This window comes from Nicrophorus vespilloides, unplaced genomic scaffold, assembly GCF_001412225.1.
Source record: "Nicrophorus vespilloides isolate i.1.1-1 unplaced genomic scaffold, Nicve_v1.0, whole genome shotgun sequence".
Taxonomy (NCBI): Eukaryota; Metazoa; Arthropoda; class Insecta; order Coleoptera; family Silphidae; genus Nicrophorus; species Nicrophorus vespilloides.
In genome coordinates, this window is record NW_017095792.1 from 1 (window position 1) to 10438 (window position 10438).

The 10438-nt window shown below is 30.0% G+C and overlaps 1 long non-coding RNA gene across 1 annotated transcript; it reads left to right on the forward strand.

The window, feature by feature from the left end:
* Positions 1-855: 855 nt before the first annotated feature.
* LOC108564406 lies at positions 856-1427 on the forward strand. Its single transcript, XR_001891140.1, has 2 exons — positions 856-1248; positions 1319-1427. It is a non-coding gene; the product is annotated as an uncharacterized LOC108564406 (long non-coding RNA).
* The last annotated feature ends 9011 nt before the right edge of the window (positions 1428-10438 follow it).

Below are 10438 nucleotides of genomic sequence, written 5' to 3' on the forward strand. Positions count from 1 at the left end.
CGATAACCATAATCCCGACTGTATCAGAATTTCGACAACCATAATCCTGACTGTATCAGAATCTTGATAACCATAATCCTGACTATATCAAAATCTCGATAACCATAATCCCGACTGTATCAGAATTTCGACAACCATAATCCTGACTTGTGTCGTACCCGACTATATCAGAATCTCGACAACCATAATCCCGACAAACATAATCCCGACTATATCAAAATCTCGACAACCATAATCCCGACTATATCAAAATCTCGACAACCATAATCCCTGACTGTATCAGAATCTCGACAACCATAATCCCGACAAACATAATCTCGACTATATCAAAATCCCGACTATATCGAACATTTTTAAATTATTTCGGAGCGTAGTCACCTTGTGCTACATTTTTATTATTAATAACAATAAATTATTATTAATTTATTTGATTTTCTTGAATTATTCATAATAAACTTTAACATTATGAAAATTATTAAGAACAATTTAAAATTGACTACGCTCCGGAATTAATTTAAAAATGTTATTGTAGAAATTTTCGATATAGTCGGGATTTTGATACAGTCGAGATTTTGATATAGTCGAGATTATGTTTGTCGGGATTATGGTTGTCAAGATTCTGATACAGTCAGGATTATGTTTATCCAGATTCTGATAGACTCGGGATTATGGTTGTCGAGATTTTGATATAGTCGGGATTATGTTATTCAGATTCTGATACAGTCGGGATTATGGTTGTAGAGATTTTGATACAGTCGGGATTATGGTTGTGGGGATTTCGATACGGTCGGGATTATGGTTGTGGGGATTTTGATACAGCCGGGATTTTGATAAAATCGGGATTATGGTTGTGGGGATTTCGATACGATCGGGATTTTGATTGACGAGATTTCGATTGGCACCGTTCTAATTCACGTAGCCTTAAACGATTGCACTTTTAAATTTATATTTTCAATGCGTATTGCTAATTTACTCAATTATTTGCTTAAGTTTACTTTGGATTTTTTGTTTGTTTTTTTGAATATTATGAAATTATTCGTATCTTTTCAACTTCATTTGTCGTCACGTGTTCGTTTATGCAGGCACACACAGACACGTCAATCTGGTTTAATTTTGTTTTTTTTTTTAAATTTCGGCTACGTGCGTTTAACATAGGTTTTAGTTTAATTGGTTTATTTACGTTTAGCAATTGGAAGCCAAGCTAGGACAACATAGGCTAGAGTATCGGAGCAGCACGGAGAACATCAGGTAAAGTTTACTTTTAAATGTATGCAGAATTCAGAGAGGATTAGCGTGTATTAACATTGCGATTGTGTAGGAATCGACAACCACCAACTCGTGGCAGGATGTCCCCATCGTTGCAACCTCTGAAGTAAATTAATAACGTTTTAGTGAATAATTACAATTTTAAGAATGAGAGAGTGAGAGAATGAAAGAGTAAAGAAAACAAAAAATATACAAATACCAAAAGCTTTATATGTTTTAAGGAGTAAGGAGCACTCAGTTAATTACGAAGCGCACTTGGTGATTGCGAAACAAGAATTTACGTGTTTGCGATCTATATATTAAAAAAAAGAAAGTTTATCTACACATATATTATAACGTATTCTTCGCAACGCGTCAAGTGCGCAACAGTTTTTTTCTTCTCTATTATCTCGCTATATTTGCAAACAATTGCAATTGTAGTACTGAGCTAAGCAGATGTAATCATTAGGTATATATAATCAATATATTCGAGAACGGGTGATATATATATATATAAAGACATATATATTGTGAAAGATATGATTGGGCTCTTTGTTATGTTAAGCGGTGATGAGGAATAGGATCAAATATGTGTAAATAATTTGTGAATTATGTAATTATTATTTTTTTTTTTGGCGTTTAACATAACATCGTCGGTTGGGAACAAACGAACGAAACGAAACAAAAAAGGAAGCATTGATTAATTCGGGTTCGGATCGCGAACGTCGAGGATACTCGACAGGATAAGTATTTTATTTATGTGAAATAATTTTTAAAATAAAGTTTATTTAATTGGAGCGGTGGGATTCTTTTCCCCAATGATTACTATCGATGATATTATCTATTCTTAGGTGAATGTATAGACCTTATATATATGTATTTATCTATTATATAATATATATATATATAAGCTTATAGACACGGGTGTCTCGATTTAAACATAACAATATTCAAATATAGATGATTTATTTTTTAACATTTTGTACAGACAAGTTTGATCCGTTTTTTTTAAATATTTTTTATCTGCAATACAAATATGATATATATATTTATTTACATATATATTTTTATTTACGATTTTGTGATTTTCACTTCTGTGCTTTCTGTAGTATAAAACCATATGAATAAAGAAAACAAAGAAAGAACAGTACAGAAATAATGTAATATTAAAATAAATGTAACTTTTTTTCTTTATATGAATTGCATCTCTATTTTAAATAAATTTTATTGCTGAACCTATTTCTTATACTATCTTTAATTAAAACTTTTTTTATTTAACAATGAGAGTCTTAAGATAATCAATTATTAAGACATAAATTGATATCTTTTGCCATATTTCTACCCCCTTAAGGGTTTAAAGGTCACCGCAAATTTTGTTGATCTGCAACCACACTTACAGACTGTTTCCTGAAAATTCCGACAGATGCGGCTGCTTGTCATAATTAAAACGCACATAACTCGACTAATTACATTTAAATTATTAGACTAAAGTAATTACATTACATGTGGTCAAGCTATATGTTGACATGCTTGTTTGTTTAAATTGGAACGTTTCTAAGGAAGTGGATTTTGTGCAGCGCCAAAATGCCTGAACTATAACCTTTGAAATATTGCTAACAGATGGTGCTAGCTGTCACAAAACGGAAACTGTACGTTTACGCCTAAAATACAGGCAACCAAACATACACTTTGAAGAACAAATACGAAAACAACGACTTAGATAATGGCCTGTATTTTAGTAAACTTGAGCTCCCAGAAGAATGTTATACATGGATATTGATCTTGAATATACACAGATTGAAATTAGCTTAAATATTAGTTTGTATCTGCAATGGTGTCTTCATAATTGAATAACAAACTTTGGTATTTCACAAATGAGTTGGGAAAATAATGTCTTCGAAAATTGCCTGTATATTCGTATACACCAAATCTCAGAAGAATTTTGAACATTAATGTTGATCTTAAATATATAGAGATTAAAATGAGGGTAAATGCAGGCTAGTAGCTACCACAGTTTCGTCATAATTAATTATCAAACTTTGGAATTAGACAGTTTCGAAAATGACTTGTATTTTTGTAAACACTTGCATCTAGAAGAATGTTAAACATGAATGTTGATCTAAAATAGATAGAGATTAAAATACGTTAAAATATAGATTGATAGTTATATAAAATACTTTTAGTCTCTTCCTGGGGTTTGGATGAAAATTAACATTTTTGTTTTTCCAGTATTTTCAATGCATTTAGAAATGTTATCCATCTTCTTAATGAAGTAATATTTTTAGTCACTTTCAGCAGTTAAGGTTTCCACTATTTGCAAATGAAAACTGCTAGTAAATAATGCTTTCCAATTTCTGGAGAACTTAAGGTCATCAACTATACATTAGAGGCTCTTGCTATCAGTTCCACCTAAAATAATAACAATTGTACTGATGATTGTTAACTACTTACTTTATGACTATTAACAATTAATGCATTCTTATATGAAGACACTTTATATAAATGAGTTTAAGAATTGTCCCTAGTTAGCTGCAGTTTCTGTTGTATGTTTTCTGAAGACAAAGAACTTTGGTGATCGATAGTTGTTTACATGTTTCATTGGAACTTGCACAAAGTGAAATGTGAAGTTCAGAGAAAGGTTTTCAATCAGAAGAATGTAGAATAAACAGAAAATCAAAAAATTACCTTTAAATTTAACTTGCAACAGTAGCTGTAACAATGACAATTCGCTCACTCACAAAAACGTAAATTTCAAAATTTCAAATTACAACCAATCAGGAACGACCGATGCTAGGAGCTCAGATACCTCCTCGCTACTCCTGTTCTCCTGGTGCAAATCGAAATTTTCTGTCATTTTCGAGAATCAAGTGGCGGGGACTTGCGTTTTGATTCGCAAAAACCGCCAACTCATTAAAGCTTAATAACTTTCTTATTAATTGACCAAAACTAATATATTTTATAGCAAATGAAAGCGAAAGAATTATTCTTTAAAACAGTAAACTAAAATTTTCAAATATATATGAATATAACCATTTATTTAACTATTTTTTTCAATTTGCTGCAATACCTTCAAGTTTTTTTAAAAATTAATCGATTACCACTTGTGCTAATTAAACCATCGAATACGCAAATTAAAGACAAAACTACAACCTTTCCAATGAGCTAACTGTCTCAATCCAAATAATTAACCAATTACCGAACCTAATGAGAAATATTTTATTTAGCAACTGACAAATCGATTTACTCACCGTTGGGTCAATATTCAAGAGCTATGTAATTGATAATATATACTGTACAAATATGAATACAAACAATCAGATGTTATAATCATATATATTCCATAATTTCCATGTTTTTTTTTTCGAGATTTTCTCTCTGCTTGTGCTTATGTTTCACAGAAAGTTGCGTAAGGGTGGCGCCTATCCTGCGCAATCATGAAATTCAACAAAAGTTACGTAATTTTCGTGTAATTAAGAAAAAAAAACGTTATAACTCTTTGGATCCCAACAAAACAGCGATTTTTAAGAAAATCCTATTCACTTTTTTTCCAAATTCAACAGCTCGTATCAGGCGACATGAAGACAACAAGAAAAGGTTCGTTGGAAAGGTACTCAGCTTCCAATTGAGTGTTCAACGATGTAATTATCTTAAGAGGTTGTTGAGAAATTCACGAAATACTGAATAAAAATCGTCTATTCTTGTCTTGTCTTCATCTTTACTTGTCTTGTCTAACATCATTTCAAAAAATTTGCTCAAGCATAATTTACTCAATGAATTACGTAAATAATTCCTAACCTAATCTAATTCCTTACCCAGCTTATCCTAACTTAACAATAAGTCGAAGTTGGTATGATATTTAAAAATTTGAATTTGTTTCATGTTAATATCCTTTTTCTATGTGAACTATCTGAAGGGATATTGATGTAATCATTAATACAACTTTACATGTATTTGTTAAGAATTGTTTCAAGTCTAGATTCTTGAAAAGACTTGCAAAAAGTTTTACATAATTTTATAATTAGAAGCAGTATTATCTGTATTTGGTAAAAAGTTTGTTTTATAGCAAGCAGCAAGGCTTGATTCTTTATGAAATAGAAAATGATCAAGAGCATATTTGAAATTTAAAACGTTCTATGACTGCAAGTTTGACTGCGAATTACAAGCAAATCAGAAGAGTTACAATTATGCTCATATACATGATTTATACCCTGAATACTTGTCTTTAATTGAAGCATTCAAACATATTGCAGTCTTTCGTGGTTATCGAGAAAATTACTAAAAACTAAATACACTGCTTTTTCGACGCTTATTTTTTTCGTTTCTTCAAGTTTGACTGCGACTTACAAGCAAACCAGAATTGTTTCAAGACTTGATTCTCGAAAAGACTTGCAAAAAGTTTTACATAATTTTATAATTAGAAGCAGTATTATCTGTATTTGGTAAAAAGTTTGTTTTATTGACTTGACTTGATTCTTTATGAAATAGATAAATAATCAAGAGCAGATTTGAAATTTAAAGCGTTTTATGTACGTTTGAGAATTGCAAAATAATATAAGATTGTTGTATATAGTTCATTTGATGCAAAAACCCTATAATGCGATAAGTTTTGCGAAAAAGCAGGATGGAATAAATTTTACCAAAAAATGATGATTTATTAATTTTCGGCCGGATGAGTGTGAGTCCACGCAGAGCGACCACAGTTTTATTTCTCAATTTTTACTATTCTCCGTTTTCTTTTTGTGTGTATGTTTCGGGTGGTGAGTTTTTTTTTTCTATAGAGGAGGAAAATGGGTATGAGGCTCGGATTTGCAATTTACTGCATTTACAGACCGCTCTCGCCCTCTCGCACATGAGCCTGTGTCTGTGCAGAGGGAAATTATTTATGGTGAACCGGAGGCCTTTGGGGAATTTTAAACTGGGCATTAATCCGGGTCCACATTAAAACTAATGTCCACTCGGGACATTATCACCGTACCGCTTCATAATAAACCTCTATGTGTATGTGTTTCATCCATGTATTCACGTATGTGAACGCGTTCGTATCCGGATTAGTTCGTAGGTTGAAAAATCGCGTCCAACGCAAATCAACATTCCATTAAAAATGAATGAAACAAATCAATACGTATGCTAACAAAAAAAATTGAAATATTTGATGCATTGTGCCCACTATTCCGTTAATGGATTACGAAATTAAATAGCAATTTCTCCATCGATCAAATTTTGTGGAGAGAATATTCGTATTCCCCGAACAGCGAAATAGGTCTAATGACTTCGGATTTTTTTTGTTTATCGAAATCGGAAATGCACATGTAATTAGGTTTGGAGAAAGATATTCGGCTTTTGTGGACTGCACATCTTTTGTGGAGCTCTTTGATCTGCTCGCATTTTTCAGATTGGGGCAACAAAAACAAACGTAATGCGCGACTTTTCTTCTTCTATACAACGTTGTTTGTCGTTCGGTGTTTTGCTCGAAGTTCGCGAAACGTAAACAGCGCAAATAAATATACATCAACAATCGTACGATATTTTTCGTCGAATTTCTTCCTCCTCCTCCACCTTCAACGTTTGTTTATATGTGCGGTCTTTTGTAAGTTAATTGCATAGTTATGTTTCAGAATTCAATTGCATGTACGCATTTCGAGCGTAGATGTGTCAAGATTGTTTTTCAATGCTTCAATTAAAATTAATGATTGTGGTTATTTTACTATACCAGTTTCTTCCATATGCAAAACCAAAAGACACAGACTTAATTTTTCGTTTCTTCAAGTTTGAATTACAAGCAAACCAGAAGAGTTACAATTATGCCCATACACACGATTTATTTCCTGAATATTTGTCTTTAATTTAAGCATTCAAACATATTGCAGTCTTTCGTGGTTGTCGAGAAAATTAATAAAAACTAAAGACACGCTTATTCATTTCGTTTCTTCAAGTTTGACTGTGAATTACAAGAATATTCCTTGAATATTTTTCTTTAATTTGAGCATTGAAACACATTACAGTCTTTCATGGTTGTCGAGAAAATCGATAAGACACATAATTCTTCGTTTTATTATTAATAACAAAACCGTTTACTTCGAACTTTCTCAAATCCAGTATAAGTCAATAAAAGTTTATACACTCATTAAATCCAGTAGTAATAATAACCAAACATTGAATATTAACAGCAGAAGGAGGCAGCAAAGCAAAGAGTTTATGTTTCCATCTTAATATTCGTAAACACTCTCCAAAGTTATTACAACTTGCGAGATTTTCTAAATAAGATGCGCGTTAAAATAAATATTGAATAAGCATTAAAACTCATATCGTTCCCTTCTCTCTCTCTCTCTTTATCTTTCAATGTACTGTAAAATCCGAGTGAGCCATTTTTTAGGAGACTCCTAAATTCAACAGGAAATGCTGCTGGTGCGGAATTCGGTCGTCTGAAACGGGACGTCCGGTCACTTTATCAAATATACACGTGCCGGTGTATATATTAATTCACACATTTTATCGCCAAAATTTACCGAAGGTATCATTCGTAATGGAAAAATGTATCTAACTTAGTCAAGAAAAAAGCATTTACTTTGTATAAAATACAAATTAAGTTAGACAAAAAATAATACATTTTCACTAAGAAAACTAAAGAATATAATTAATTTCACTGCATGAATTACATACAAAAAAATGTAGCTAGTAAAACTAAATAAATTACAAATTTCACTATATTAAAATGTATCTAATTTAATGAAAAAAAAAGCATATTTCTGCTAAATTTTTTAAAAACTATCATATTTTAGTTCATTTGGTAGAAATATGTTTCATTCTATGATTTTTTTAAGTCAGGAAAACCAACTTTTATCTTGGATTATTGCTACCTGTTTCTGTTAAAAAAACATATAAATTTTATATAGCTAAATGATTTATTGATAGTAACAAAACCATATATAATTCATATTGGAAACGTTTTTTTTTTTGCAAGTCGTTTGTTGTTAAATTTACTAAAAATATCTTTCTTAATAAGAACTATTTAGTTAATAGAAACAACAAATGTTTCCTATAAAAATCAAGATGTTAAGTCTATAAATACTTCAGTATTTACTATAAAATTATCTACATAGATTGATATATGTAGATGTAATGTACAGAATTCATAAAAAAATACCTTTTAGTGTATTTGCATAGTCAAATTAAACGCATTAATGAACGTGTTTGGTCGGGGCGATATGAAATAGGCGAATGCATATTTCACGGACATCGAGTAACCAGAGAGATAGAACGCATTACCAGCCGTTAGTTAGTTAACGTACACCAATATTCATAAGTATGTCTGCTAGTGCGTAGTGAACCTTCATTTGCATCGACGTAACATCGTACGAGTTTGTCAATGTGACATGCAATTGATCGCCGCACGGAATTTTCCATAACGTTCCTGAAAATTAAACATCCACAATTCTCATCAGATTTCCTTTTTGGTTGAAAAATTTTGGACTCTTGTAAGGACATCCCAAATTGCAGGACAATTGCTTTAGATTTTTTTTTGGAAGAGTGGACTGAATGAGTACAAAGAAGTGATTAAGAAACTCGTTCCATTGCACAATGCAACAACTCAATTACAAACCCGAACAATACATTCTTTTTTTTTTAACGAAATCGCCTCGGTTTTCTTATGCACACTTTAAAGTAATTGAGATTCCAATTTAAAATAATTAATATCAATATCTTGTTTACTTCACGTTTTACTTTTTACACAGAATTCAGATCGCATTTTCATGATTCAATTGTTATTATTTCTGATTCAATTGTTATTTTGTTTTCTTTTGTTTTAAAATAAATAATTAACATAACCTAGCCTAACCTAACCTAACCTACCAAAATATCTATTTTATATAGTAAAAGGAAATAGTAATTTCGTCAAAAAATATATATTTTTAGTAAAACGATATATTTTTTTGTACAAATTATTTATTTACCAATTTCATTCCATGAATTATTATAATTACAGAATGGAATTAATAAACAGAACTAATTTAATTATCTGTATTTCCTAACTAATTTAGTTAAAAAAATTGTAATAAATCTACTAGAAAATAACCATTTTCATAACATATACAAATACCAATTAAATTAGACAATAAATTTTCACTAAATTAATTAAAGAAAATAACTAATTTCTCTTACAAAACATGTAGCTAATTAAGTAAAATAAACATATTTCAATTAAATCAACTAAAAAATTACAAATTCTAACTTAGTCAAGAAAAAAGCATTTATTTATTTGTATAAAATGCCAATTAAGTTAGACCAAAAAAATAATACATAAAGAAACTAAAGAATATAATTAATTTCAATGCATGAATTACATACAAAAAAATGTACCTAATTTAGAAAAATATATTTCAATTAAATCAACTAAAAAATTTACAAATTTCAGTATATCAAAATGTATCTAATTAGGACAAGAAAAGCACATATTTTAGTTGATTTCGTAGAAATATGTTTAAAATGAAAAAATTTCTACGAAAATGTAATTTAACGAATTATCAAAAATGTATCTAATTAAGTCAAGAAAAGAAAAACATATTTCTGCTAAATCTACTAAAAAAATAACTTATTTAATTAATCAACTAAAATTTTAATTCAATTAATGAAAACATAACTAATTTCATTATATATACAAAACAAATTGGTAATTTTATCAGAAATGTGTATAAATTAAACAAGTTTACTTTTTTCTATTATTTACATGTGATAATACAACTAATATTTCTCGATTATTATAATTACTACCAATTTAATTAAAAGCTATAAATCGATGATAATCAGATAGTTTCAAAAATAATGAATAGTACACACACATATATATTTACTCAAGTTTACAACCCGAGGCAGCAATTAGCCATGATCCTAAGTCTAGGTTTCTGTAATATCGTGTACATGTTCAGCAAACGTATCCATCGACTGGCTATTTCCGTTCCATTGTATAATATGCAGTTTACGTATACCCACATTACATGCAAAATCAATTACAAGAAAAGCACGAACGATTCGAAAGCAAACTTTACACTAACAGCTTTATTTCATTCGACGTTCATAAACTAATGCATTATTAATATAAAAAAACAACAGCACAAATTCTTAAAACAGGTGATATTTTTTTAAACTTCACTTAAAGCGATGATTTAGCAAAAAAAAAATCAATACAACTATGACG